Source organism: Belonocnema kinseyi, chromosome 8 (assembly GCF_010883055.1).
Source record: "Belonocnema kinseyi isolate 2016_QV_RU_SX_M_011 chromosome 8, B_treatae_v1, whole genome shotgun sequence".
NCBI lineage: Eukaryota > Metazoa > Arthropoda > Insecta > Hymenoptera > Cynipidae > Belonocnema > Belonocnema kinseyi.
In genome coordinates, this window is record NC_046664.1 from 137,497,748 (window position 1) to 137,511,000 (window position 13,253).

The 13,253-nt window shown below is 28.7% G+C and overlaps 1 protein-coding gene across 9 annotated transcripts in view; it reads left to right on the forward strand.

Annotated features, from left to right (window-relative positions):
* The window catches only part of LOC117177683 (epidermal growth factor receptor-like), a 326,636-nt gene that overhangs the window by 26,423 nt on the left and 286,960 nt on the right, over positions 1 to 13,253 (forward strand). For 2 of the 9 annotated variants that reach the window (XM_033368518.1, XM_033368519.1), the window contains exons 1-2: positions 4,024 to 4,526; positions 11,042 to 11,159. The exons of 2 other annotated variants lie outside the window; for them this stretch is intronic. The gene's annotated coding sequence lies outside the window, so the exon portion shown is untranslated. Of the gene's footprint in view, positions 1 to 3,955; positions 3,995 to 4,023; positions 4,527 to 11,041; positions 11,160 to 13,253 lie in introns of those variants that run through there. 5 more of the 9 variants (XM_033368523.1, XM_033368521.1, XM_033368524.1 and 2 more) reach the window with 5 other exon arrangements.

Sequence of the window (13,253 nt, forward strand, 5' to 3'; positions counted from 1 at the left end):
GTTAAAAAATTAAAATTAAGGAAAAATTAAGGATGTCATAGAGACGTCTTTAGGACATCCCTAAGCCGTCTTTTATAACATGTATTTTGGTCATCCTAGGGATGTTCTTAAAACGCTTAATGTCATTGCGAAAGATGTCCCGAGGACGTCCATGTCTTTAAGACGTCTTTAGGTTATCTTTAGGATATTGTGCGTCTTAGAGGCGTTGATTTGCCTAAAATAGAACGTCCTAGAAACGTCCCAAGGACATTCTTGGGATGGTCATAGTTTTGTACCCACTGGGTCTCGTATTGAATTCCATATGTTATCTACATTAATTTTATTTTAAAGAATTCACAAACTTAAATACCGTGTTTCGCTAACGGATACGTTACTTTCGCGAAGGGGGGGGGGGGGGCTAAAATTGTAGCGTAGTTTGTGGATTGCCATCACTGAATAAAACCTCACTATTAAAACTTTTTAAGGTGGCACTGGTGAAAGCAGAGTGTATTTATGTGAAAAAATGACCAAATAGTGCATTCATTTATATAACTTATTTATAAAATTAACAAATATATTAGTAGAACAAAGCTTTCTGATGAAAAATAACTATTATATGAATTTGAAGTATTTTTATTAATAACAAAATATATTGCGAATAGTGCTTTAATAACGGTGAAATACAATATAGACTTGTTGACATTTTTTTCAATTGTAGAACCACCATCTTTTAAATTAATTTATAATAATTACTGGGAACATTTAATGAATAAGTTTCATGAATCACATGCTATGTAACTTATTTTAGTTGCTTCCGGGTTTATTCCGATTGTTTATGGAAAAATAAAAAATAAAGTTATAAAAATTTCCATTTTCAATTTATTTGTTGACACAGAATTGCAATAAAATGAGACATTAAAAATCAGCTCTCGTAATTCTCTTTGAAATTTAGTCAAGAGTATTTTTAGAAAAAATGAAAATCGATTCAAAATGGTAGTCTCTAAGGCTAGGCTGTTTTGGAATTGTCTTGTTTGGGCTACTGTTCGGATCTTCGGGACGCGGCGCGGTCAAACAATTTCATTCGGCACCTAGAATCCCAAAACCTAATCCGCTTCAGGACGACTGAAAATTCCCCAAAAATAAAATATTTCAAATAAAAAATTTAGTAATTATAAAATTCCAGACTGTATTATTTTACCGAATTGGAAAATTCTTGAGAATAGAAAATTCCCAAAAGAAAATTGCGGACATTATAAAATTAAAGTAAAAAATATGCTTTATTAAAGAAAAGTATATTTTGTTATTTTATTATTTAACACTTTCGAAATTGTTTAGATTTAGAATTTATATTTAAATTCGGGAATTTATGTGTGTCAACATTACAGTATCGGATATTTTGTTACGTCAGAAATTATAATATGTAAATTTTCTATTGACCTTTTTTTTTCAAATTTAGTAATATCATAAGCTGTAGGAAGTTTTATTATTTAGGAATTTTCAAATTGGAGAATTTTAAATTGTTGTCAATTTTATAATTCCTCAAATTTTTTTCCTTTTTTTAATTAACAAAAGTGAAAATTTTGCATTATTTTTCGAATATTTAAATAGAAAAAGAAACTTTTTTACCGAAATCTACTAAGAGATAAATTGATCAATAATCACTTCCAATTTATTTATTGAATCTTAAAATGTAATTTTATTTCGGGAGAAGCCCGCCACATGAAAAAGTATATCAATCAGCATTTAATAAACAAAAGTGCAAATTTGACATTATTTTTCGTGTGTTTTGGTAGAAAAAAATCAACTTTTTCTTACCTTTATTGTAATTTTAGAAAAATCCTAATTTGTTGAGTAATATTATTCTTTTTTTAAACAAATTTAGTAAACAAATGCGTTACTCGAGCATTTATTGGCAGTAAAATTATTTTTTTTCAATACCACTCCTTTTAGTTGGGAACTTTATGACGATTTAAGTAACATTTATAATTAGTTGATAGATTCAATGATTTTTTAAAACAATTCTAATTAAAAAATGCATTAATCAGACATTTGTGGATATAAAAATTCGTTATTTCGATGTCAACTTTTTAATTAGGAACATCAAAATAATTTCTGAAAAATTATTAATTTCTTATCAATTTTATTTTTTTAACAAATTTAATAATCAAATTCATTACTGGGACATTTGTCAATGGAAAAATTCTATTTTTTTTCGCTTTCAGACTTTCATTGTCATCTTCATAATAAATTCAGCTACATTTATGATTAATTGATAAGTGTAATGATTTTTAAAACCAATTTAACAAACAAACGCATTATTCGCGCAGCTATGGACGGAAAAATTCGTTTCTTTTATATCAGTCTTTTCATTTGGGATCTTCATGATAATTTCAGTAAAATGCATAATTAGTTGATACATTCTATGATTTTTTCAACAAATTTAATAAATATATGCATTATTTGGGAATTTTACAACGAAAGAGTTGTCGAAAATGTTGGAAAAGTCGAAAAATGCCTGATAAATGCATTTTTTTATTAAATTTATTTATAATATTAACAATAATAATTTGACGAAGAAATCTCTTCATCTTTATATGGCTTTTATCCAAAGTTCTTGCAATATAACTTTCAAAAACGTAAACTTATGGAAAATCGTAGACAAATTCTTTAAGCAAATAATTTTTAGATAATCAATTTGCTTGTTTATTATATAATATTGGAGCATCTTTAATTAACGTTACTCTATAGAACTTAGGGGATCTCAACATAAAAATATGGCCAGTTTTTTTCGTCATATTTACTTGATTATTCATAAGAAATTAAAAACCTTATTTAAAAAATAAAAAAGATGATTATGATTTTAATTTTAAAGTGTATAGGTTATTCACTTAAAAATATTATTGGATAGAAAATTTAAATTAATAAATTTTGAATTTCTAGTTCTCGCATGATTTTTTTAAAAGGAATTTGTGGTATTTTCTTAATAGATTAATTTGGAAAGAGGCTTGAGCATTTGGGAAGCTATACTTTAAAAATATTCAGTGTTCAATGCTTTTTTGGAGTTTTTAAATTTTGCAGGATTTAAAATTGACATTATTATATATTAAAATAGATACATTTTCAATATGTAGCAGTATTCAGTTAATAATTTTGAATATTTCATTTCGACATTTTTAATTATGATATTGTGTCACAAATTAACAAAGTTGATTCATTTTTTTATTTGAAACTGAAGTTGATAATTTACAAGATACCTAAATAATAAATATTTACACTTAAGGGCATGCTCTTCGTGACCACGTGACCAAACTAGTCCCCGGCTAGAAGCATTTTTTTTGTGTTCACCCTGTCCACCGGATTGAGACGTAAGCAATAAAATTTGCACATTCGTTGTAAATGAAATTTGTATTCTATTTTTTGGTGACATGAAGATATAATTTCTCCATTTAAACTGAAAATATTTGAACTTTACAAAACTTTTTTTTATTAACATTTATAACTGAGAGAAAAATAAGACCTTACTTATTATATAACATTTCAACTATTTTTAATATTATTAAAATGTAGAAAATACATTGATTATAAGAAAGATTAACTGTTTTGAAATAAATTAAAATACTAATCCTAGTTACAAAAAATCAAATTATTTAAAAATCTATGGTTGTTTGCAATTAAAATTTGATCTTTCTTTAAACCAAAGTTGACATAGGTGCGTGAGTCAAGCTCCCACATGGCGATCTAGTACAAATGAACTAGAATTAGAAGGATCCAGCATAACAGGCGCGGCACGTAATGGCACAATCGGTTAGGATACAGAGTCGCCGCATCGCGGAATATGTGTTATGATTGGATGACGCTTGGAACTGCGTTGTGAAGACGAGTGTAGACGATACATAACGTCACAAAAAAATGAGTGCGGATGGATGACGTCATCTATCGTCTGCACTCGTCTTTCTCACGCAGTTCCACGCGTCACCCGATCAGGGAAGGTCCACAAAGAATCGTATAAGACGACGTTCGTATATGCCCTTTTACGTCATTCCCACGTTGTTACCAACTGCCACGGCCAGGAAACTAAAACTGCGAAACGGCAAATCTAGTCAGATAATTGGTTACAACATGTGTATGACGTCAAATACGGGTATACGTCCGAACGCGGACGTTTATGTATTTCATTGTGGTCCTTCCCTCATAATTTGTCTTTCGCGATATGGCGGCTCTGTCCCCCCGAACCGATTGTGCATTGCCCTGCGCGCCTGTGGGTCCTTTTAATTCATGGATTCATGAATTAGATCGGTAAACTCTACGCATCTTTTGGTAATGTCCATCGTATCACTATTGTAATGTCGTTTCAGTGAATTGTACATATATAGGCCAGGGCCTCTATGAAAAATGGTGCCAAAATTGATACCTAAAGTCTGATGTGGATTCTGGTAGTGTTAGCATGTAGAACGAAAGCCTATGTGTGAGAAACTCGAGTTGTGGATCGAGTCGCCACGACACTTCTGTAAGCTCTAAGAGGTCCCCAAGGTACCTTTTATTAAAAGGTAAAAAAAGTCTCCTGATAACGGATAGTTCGGGTTTTTTTTTTTTTTTAATCCTGCTCAGTTTCTGTAAAATTCATCTCAAAATCCATTTATTAGAAAATTTTTTACAATTTCATTCGTGGTTGAATCTCTAACTGAAAAATTAAATCTTCCGATCGAATAATGCCTTCTCTTCATGAATTGTTGTTTAAAAAAATGGCTTATTTTAAGAGGAAATCGTACATCATTTTCATCTGTCAATATAAAATCATCCAGATCGATCATTTTCATTATGTTCGCTAAAACTTCTTGAAAAACATACACATTCCATTAATAACATTTTTTGCTGTATAAAAATAAGTAACGGATATTAAAAACAATTTTCTATCTAATCACACTGCACGGTAAAAGGAATGTTATAAAAAAGGTTATCACGAATAACTTGAAAATTGTGGCTTGTAGGGTAACGTAGATTTATAAAAAGTACATTGTTTATAAGGCTGTAAGTATTTAGTGGCTCATAGTTCAATAGAATGTCAAAAGAGTTTTAAGTTTATTTCGTGCCAAAGCTTAACAAACCAAATTGATAAAAATTAATATTTTAATTAAAGGTTTTTGTTGATACCAATAATTGGTTCAATCATACATTACAACATTTTTTGTATGCAGGTTCTGTAAGGTTCCCGAAGAAAATCATTGAAGATAATCATTGAAATTTCTTAATCTATCAAAAAAATAGTTTCATCTTTTTACATTCTCATCTCAAAGGGCAGGTATTGGTTTTATGTGAAAAATTACTGCGGATTCCATCAAATGTCGACGAGACCATTTTTTCAGATTTAATTTTTTTATGTACGGCTATCTATAGTACTCACCAAGCCAAACAATTGATCCTTTTCACCTTTTTTGTTAAACAGAAAATCATCAGATTTATAGCATTTATAAAATTTAAAAGATCAATCGAAATGAACATTTTAAGCCAAAGAATGCACAATGTGAAAAAAAGTGAAAAGAACAACGTTCTTTTTTGAAATCCGTACAATATATCATAACAAGTTTTTGAATTTTATTGAAAAATTGAAAATTCTAATTTTGATCACATAAAAAATGAACAATAAAAAATTTCGTTTTGCGTTCAAACTATGCAAGATGCAAAAAAATATGAATAAACAAAAATTGTGTTTTCAAAAAAGATCTACAACTTTCTTATTATATACTTTTTGATAGGTTGCGTAGTTATTATTTTATTCGTAAAAAACAATATTAATTTTTTTAAATTAAATTTTCTGACAGAGACTCAAGCTACGAACAAAATAAATAAGACGAACGTCGTTTACCCAAAAAGAGCTATACATTTGTTATTAATCATTTTTTAACAGGATATATAGTTTTAGTTTTAATCGTGAAAATTAATATTCAAACAAAAATGAGAAATTTGTGGAAAAACGACAATTGGTACGAGAAAAAATTGATAAAAAAAAGTTGCCCACCCGCAAAAAAAATGCAAATTTGTTCAATCATTTTTTTATAGGACTTGCAGTATTTGTTTCAGCCACGAAAATAGCATAAATAATTTTTAAAAAATTAAATTTTTTGACCAAGAATACGAGCTACAAAAAATGAATAGACAAAATTTGTTCAGCCGAAAGAGTTACATAATTCTTATTAATGATTTTTTCATCGGACTCGTAGTTTTTGTTTTAAACGTAATAAAATAACATTAACAGCAAAGAAAAATGTTTTAAAAAATCACGCAAAAAATGGAAAAAATTAATTTAAAAAAGTTGTTCAACCAAAAAAGATCTACAAATTTGTTAGGAATTGTTTTTTGGTATGATACGTATTTTGTGTTTAAATCGATAAAAACAACCTTGTAAATAAACAAATTATGTTTCTAGAAAAGCAGCACAAATTGCAATAAAATGATAATTAACAAAATTGTTTTTTTTCTTTATAGGTCACGCACTTTTTTTATTTATAAAAAAAAGATAATGAAAACAGGTCTATATTAATACATATTAAGAATTGTAATAATTCATAACATGAGGTTTCCCTCATCAGATCTTAAGACAGTTTTAAATAAGAATTCCGTTTAACTTTCCTAATGCGTGAGCTACATGTCTTATAAAAAGATTTTAATTTGGTTATTATGTAATGAAACTGTTTTTAAAATTTTAGTAAAAGTCAACACATTTGTTTAGCGAAGACTGAGCGTTATGCCCCCTCTCCATCTTTGGAACTTTTCAATGAAAGCTTTTTTATAACAAATGGATAATTTCAGCCATTTTTCGAAATGCAGTCATAATTTCAGCCATACATACATTTTCGGAAATTTATGGAAATTCTCGTTCATTTATGGTACTTTTACAGGTAATTTGCAAATGTCTATAAATTTTGGGAAATTTATGTTCATTTTCGTTTACTTACGCAAACCCAAACTTCAATTAAAAATTTTTTTATCAATTTCCGGAAATTTATAAAGTTTTTGGCTCTTTATGACAATATTACAAGTAATTTCTGGTAACTTAAAATAATTTACCCAAAATTCAATTTAGAAATTTCTATACATTTCCGGACATTTTTTGTAATTTACAGTAATTTGATTAATTATGTATGGTAACTTTCCATAAATTACCGCAAAATTCTTTCATCTGCAACCAAAATTTCCTTAAAGTTTTTACGGTGAGTGGGCTGATTATCGTAGAAATGCAAGCTCATAGACGTACAATTTGCATTATTCACTTCTGACGTCACTTCACATCCTAGTAGAGCTATAAAGTATAAGAGCTATAAAGTAGAGCTTTATCTCCGCTCGATAGGCATCGAAAAGGTCTGAAATCATGCATGTGTTATAAAAAGGTTTCTACGTTCCCAGTGGGCAAAAAACTATGAAAATCCCAAGAACGTCCTATGTCAGGCCAATCAACGTCTCCAAGACGTCCAATATCCTAAAGATGACCTAAAGACGTCTTAAAGAGATGGTTGATGTCTTGTCTGTGGTCGTCGTCTTTTTTGTCGACTTTATATCGAATAAATTTCGAAAGTCTAGTCGGATTGGATTTTGCTTTGGCACACAGTTCAAAGAACCAAAAAGAAAGATCGAGTTCGATAACTAGCTATTTTTTATAAAAATGAAAAAAGTGAAGGCATTTAAAAAATGTTTGATAACACTTTTTTTCAATATTAGCAAATTCTATCGACAGTTATTTATGGCAGACAAAAATACGAACAATTTATCCACATGACTCTTTTGGTTAAAAAAATTACCAGTTTTATAGCATTTTCAAAATCCAAAAAACCCCCTAAAAAATTAACATTTGAAGCCAAACAAAGCGAGATACGTAAAAAAGTCAAGAAAAGAAAAAAGTTACTTTTCCAAGGCCCTACAAGATTGGCTAAACAATATTTTGAATGATCTTAAAAAAACCGAAAATTCACATTTTTATCGCACAAAAAATAATGAATGGCATATTATTACATTCTCATCCATAATAGGAAGGTATTTGTTTGATGTGAAAGTTGACTTTTGCGGATTACATTAAATGTTGACATTTTAAGGACCCCTGGTTCAGAAAAGAAAGTTTTTACGTTGGTGCATGTCTTTTTGTCTGTCTGTCGTCGTCGTTGTCGTCTGTTAAATCGGAAAACTTTGCATAGATTGATAGGATTGGCTTGTGCTGTAGCACACAGTTTGAGGGACCAAAAAGACAGATTGTGTTCGATAACCAGCCATTTTTGATAAAAGTCCATTATTAGAGCTTTTTCAACCATTTTAAACCACCTTTTTCAAGATTAAAAAATTGTATTGGCAGTTATTTATAGTACACAAAAATACGAAAATTTATCGGCGCGGCATATATATCCTAGCTGTTTGATATGTTCTTTGAAAATAATGAAAAAGTATTAATAATCAGGTTTATATTTTTGATTATGTTTATGTAAAGTTTGATTCTCATATTTGAGAAGATTCCAAAAAGTATTTTATAATTATTTTAAAAAATGTGAAAGGAGGGGTTGGTGCAAAGAACGCGACGTAATAATATAGGTGGGGTCTCGTTGATTCGTGACTGAGCGTGTCAAGGGGTACGGGGGTAGGGGGTTAAAAAGCTTTAAATAAAGCGTGAAATCATATGTGACCGCTCTCAAAAACCTTTTTGAATTTTGTTAAAAAATCGAAAATTCAAATTTCGATCGCACAAAAACTAATGAGAAACCAATAAGTTCATTTTGTGGTAAAACCAAGCAGGAAACGAAAAGAGATGAATCGAAAAAAATTGTGCACCTAACAAGGATCTACCAAGTGGGCAAAAAAATTAAGGATGTCCTAGAGACGTCATTGGGACATCCCCAAGACGTCTTTTATAACATGTCTGTTGATCATCCTAGGGATGCTCTCTTAAAACGTCTCATGTCAGTACGAAAGATGTCCCGAGGACGTCCATGTCTTTAAGACGTCTTAAGGTCATCTTTAGGACATTGGACGTCTTAGAGACGTTGATTGGCCTAACATAGGACGTCCTAGGAACGTCACAAGGAAGTTCTTGGGATTTTCATAGTTTTGTTCCTGTTGGGTACAAATTTGTCATGAATTGCTTTTTCTGTAGGATAAGTTCCTTTGTTTCATTCGTAAAAAACAACATTGAAAATTTAAAAAAATAAAAATTTGTGTAGAAACGACACGAGCTATCCAAATAAATGAGACATAATTTATTCAACCACACAGAGAGACTTTTGATATCAATATTTGATTCATTTTGTATGTATAATTAAAATCCTGCTACCCCTCACTTGTCTCTACCCAGTATATCTCGCGTCGGGTTAGAGCAGTGGTCGGCACGCTCTTGCCCTGGGCAGGGTAGCCTGCCCTGGCTGCCCTGTGACCTACTCTCAGGGCAGTACCTGCGAGCTTGGCCAGACCACCCCTTTCCTCAAGGGTCCTTTGTTAGAAAATGGGAAAAAAATGTGACATTAAAAAATTCGTAATTTTACAATCAGTGACTTGAAAGTAATATATTTGGAATCTCCGTATTTTTACGATTCCAAAGACATTTAATTTGTCTATAAAGGTTGAAAATTTCAGAAGTATTTAGTATTAAATTGACTGTAAAGCTGATGTTTCTTGATATTAAACTCCTTAAAATTTTTAACTTTTCTAGGCAAGTAATATATCATTGGAATCGGAAAAATTCGTAGATGCTGATAATGCTATTTTCAAATCGCTAATTTAAAAATTAAAAGTTTTAAAATTTCCTTACTTTGACATGCCTGTGGACAAAAGACCCTTGCTGGAATAAGCTCACTCACACTAAGGTACATTAATAGACCGAAAAGTAGTAGAAAAAATTAAGTCGGGTGGAGCCTGACCATACCTGAAAATGACGCAAAAAGTTTGCCGACCACTGGGTTAGAGGCGGGTATACCTGAGATTTTGGTATCCATTGTACTTATAATCCCTTTGTATTCGCAATGCTCATTCATAGAATGTCTATTTATTACTAAAATTTGGAAAGCTTAGAATTTAAATTTATTCTGTTTTGAAGACCTTTAAATTGGACATTGAAAACTTCGCAAATTTTACCATTTTTAACGTTTTAAAAGTGAGATTTGACTACAATATCTTATGTATCAATTTATAATTAATACTTAATTAATTACTTTTTTAAAATTAATACTTAGCTATTATAAATTGTTCATAAAAATATTTATTAATACATTTTTATTATCATTTGTGACTGAGACATTCAACTTAATCTCAAGCTATTTGAATGGAAGAAATGAATTTCTTGTACTTGAATTTCCAAAATATAAAAATCTATTCGTCTAATTTATTCCTGGAACTAGAAATTGTTATATTTTACGATAATTTATTTTTTTTAACGAAAAATTCTTCTTTTTAATATCCGTATCATTGCCCCCCTCTCCCTATGTAATTTAATAATAACGTAAGATGATGAAGTGTGGTGAAAACTTACTGTTTTTTATTAATCAACAAAGTAGTTCAATTTTCAAAGAAGCAGTTGAATTTTCATCTAAAAAAGATGAGTTCTCAACGACAAATGTAATAGTTGATATTTTAAGAAAGAAAATATTGTTCATTTAAATCAAAAGCAGCTAAAGATAATAAAAAGAACCAATTTTTAATAAAAAGTTAAATCCTCACTCAAAGTAGGTGAATCTTCAACCAAAAAGTTATTTGAATTTTTAATCAAAATATAAGCTTTCCGTAAAGTAGTTCAATTTTCAATAAAATAGTTACAAATAGTTACGGAAAGGCATTAATTTTTAAAAATTAAATCAAATTAACAAACATTATTGTATAAACAATTAATTATTTATAACAATATTAGCTTAAAATAATGCTAGAAACTCGAAGTTTTCAATAATATTTTCCACTTTAAATTCTAATGAGGTTTTAATTAAATCGCCTGGAAACCCCCGGAATCTCAATCAATGATCGGGATTATTTTATTTTCTCTATCACTCTATATATACAAATTTAAAGTGTTTAATTTTTATTTGAAGCTTTAATTTTTCAGAGTGGCCACTTTAATCAGTAACATTTAATTCTCAACCATTTCCCGGTTCGCCAACATTTTTTACGATTAAAGTGAAACAATTCAAACGCATAAAGCTGAAAGATTCCGTTTAAAACAGGTAAATATATAATTCAGTAGAAGCTATACTTAAAATATAAACTAATTTTTAATATTTCTAGGAACTTTAGTCACATTTACTTCTTCTTTTTTCAGCCGTTCAGTATGCTTAAACAGTTTCAAAGTTTGATTTCAAAATTTTCGAAAATATAAATTTTGTTGAATATGTCATGGAATGTTCGTTAATTTATCATTTTTTAAATTCTTTGGAAACTTCTTGACAACTCCTTTTTATATAATTCGAGTTTTCCATAAAATTTTTAATAAATCCTGCAAAATTAAAATAAGCTGTTAAAATCTTCCATATTATTTTTTGACAATTTTGGAAATCTTTTTAAATGTTATTAAATACATTCTTAAAATTAATTTTTAAAAATAATCATTTTTAATTTTCCAATTTTAAAATAAATATCGGTAAATTGAAAAATAAAAAATTCTAAGTTTCATAAATTGTACAGATCGAATGTTTAAAAATAATGCACGCTATAAGTTTCAATGCTCTAAATTGAACAATGAAACAACCAATCTGGAATTTTTTTAAATTATATCATTTTAAGCTATTTTCAGTGAAAAGCATTACAACTTGAAAAATTACATTTTTTCATGAGCATTATTTAAATTAGAAGTTAAAACCTTTCTTTTTTGAGTTTCCACATATTAATCATTGTTCAATTGTTATTTATACATCAAAATTTGTTTTGAAATCTTGTTAAATATTCATTAAATATTATATTTTTTAAATGAAAAATCATTTTAAAAATGTACAGGAATCTTAAGTATAGTTTGTTACTATCTGAAAAGTTTATAAATCATTTAAAAACGTCAAAATCTTATTTGAAGATCTTCAAAAATATATATTTTGTTAAACTATTTAAATTAGTTTTGAATCTCTTAAAAACTTCTACTTATCTTTTAACCTAATCGATTTTTTTAAAGTGATAATTGTTCAATTTTTATTTATTCTTCCAAATTTGTTTTTGGTTTTAAACTCTTTTTAGCAATTCTGTAGAAAATAATTTATAAAAGAAAAAAATCATTGAAAATTTCCCCATAAACTCTTAATCAATTCTGCAATATAAAAAAATGTCTTAAAAGTTTCTGATTTTTCGATAAAATTTTGGTAATCTTTGAAAATCTTTTTGAATATCAATTTTCAATAAAAATATAAATTTTTAATTTAAGAAAATAGTTTAATTTCTAATGAAATAGTTTAATATAAATATTTGTTTTAAGTTTCCACCAAGAAAACTAATCTTCTACCAAGAAACAAGACTTTTTAATACACGAATTTGTAACCAAATGATACACTGAGAAAACTATATCTCATGAATTACAATATATATCGTAATTCCTGCGCTATATATCGCAATTATCGCATTATAATTGCGCAAAATCGTGATATCGTACATTGCAAGTTTTAACATTATATACCGTATAATTGTGCAATCTATAACGTTATAATTTAAGTTTATTATGCTATAACATTCTATTTCTTCTTTTGTGATCTCGCGAGGGTTCGAATAGTGAACAGACGATCACATGAAAAATTAAAGATAAAGTTTACATCGATTCCAGGTGAAAGATTCACCGGAACAAAAATTAACATTGCCAGATAAAATTCACATGAATCGAAGATAATTGAGATTCACCTCAGTTGCAGGTCTTACCTGCAGCAATTTTTTACTTTTTTCTGTGATTGTTTTAAATCTGGTGTCCCGATTTATAGCTCGAACTCACTCATACTCTGCCTTTTTCCCATTACTGCTAAGGACGCCGTATAGCAGACGACAGTAACAAAATTTAACTACATTTTTTTCTGTGATGTTATTGCATTATAATATCGTACAAAGCTATAAGTTTAAAAATCAATTTTTGAAGAAGAAAAACGACTTTTGAAACGGAAAATATTTAAATTTGCAATCAAATTAATTTTTAACTACAAAATTGAATTTTCATCCAAGAAGATTAAGTTTCAACCAAATACAACCAATTTTCAACAAACTACTTGCGTTTTTCTCAGAAGAAATTAATTTTGAACTAAGTAAATTAGTTTTTAATCAAGAAATATACTAAAATATAGTATTTTTATGTATTT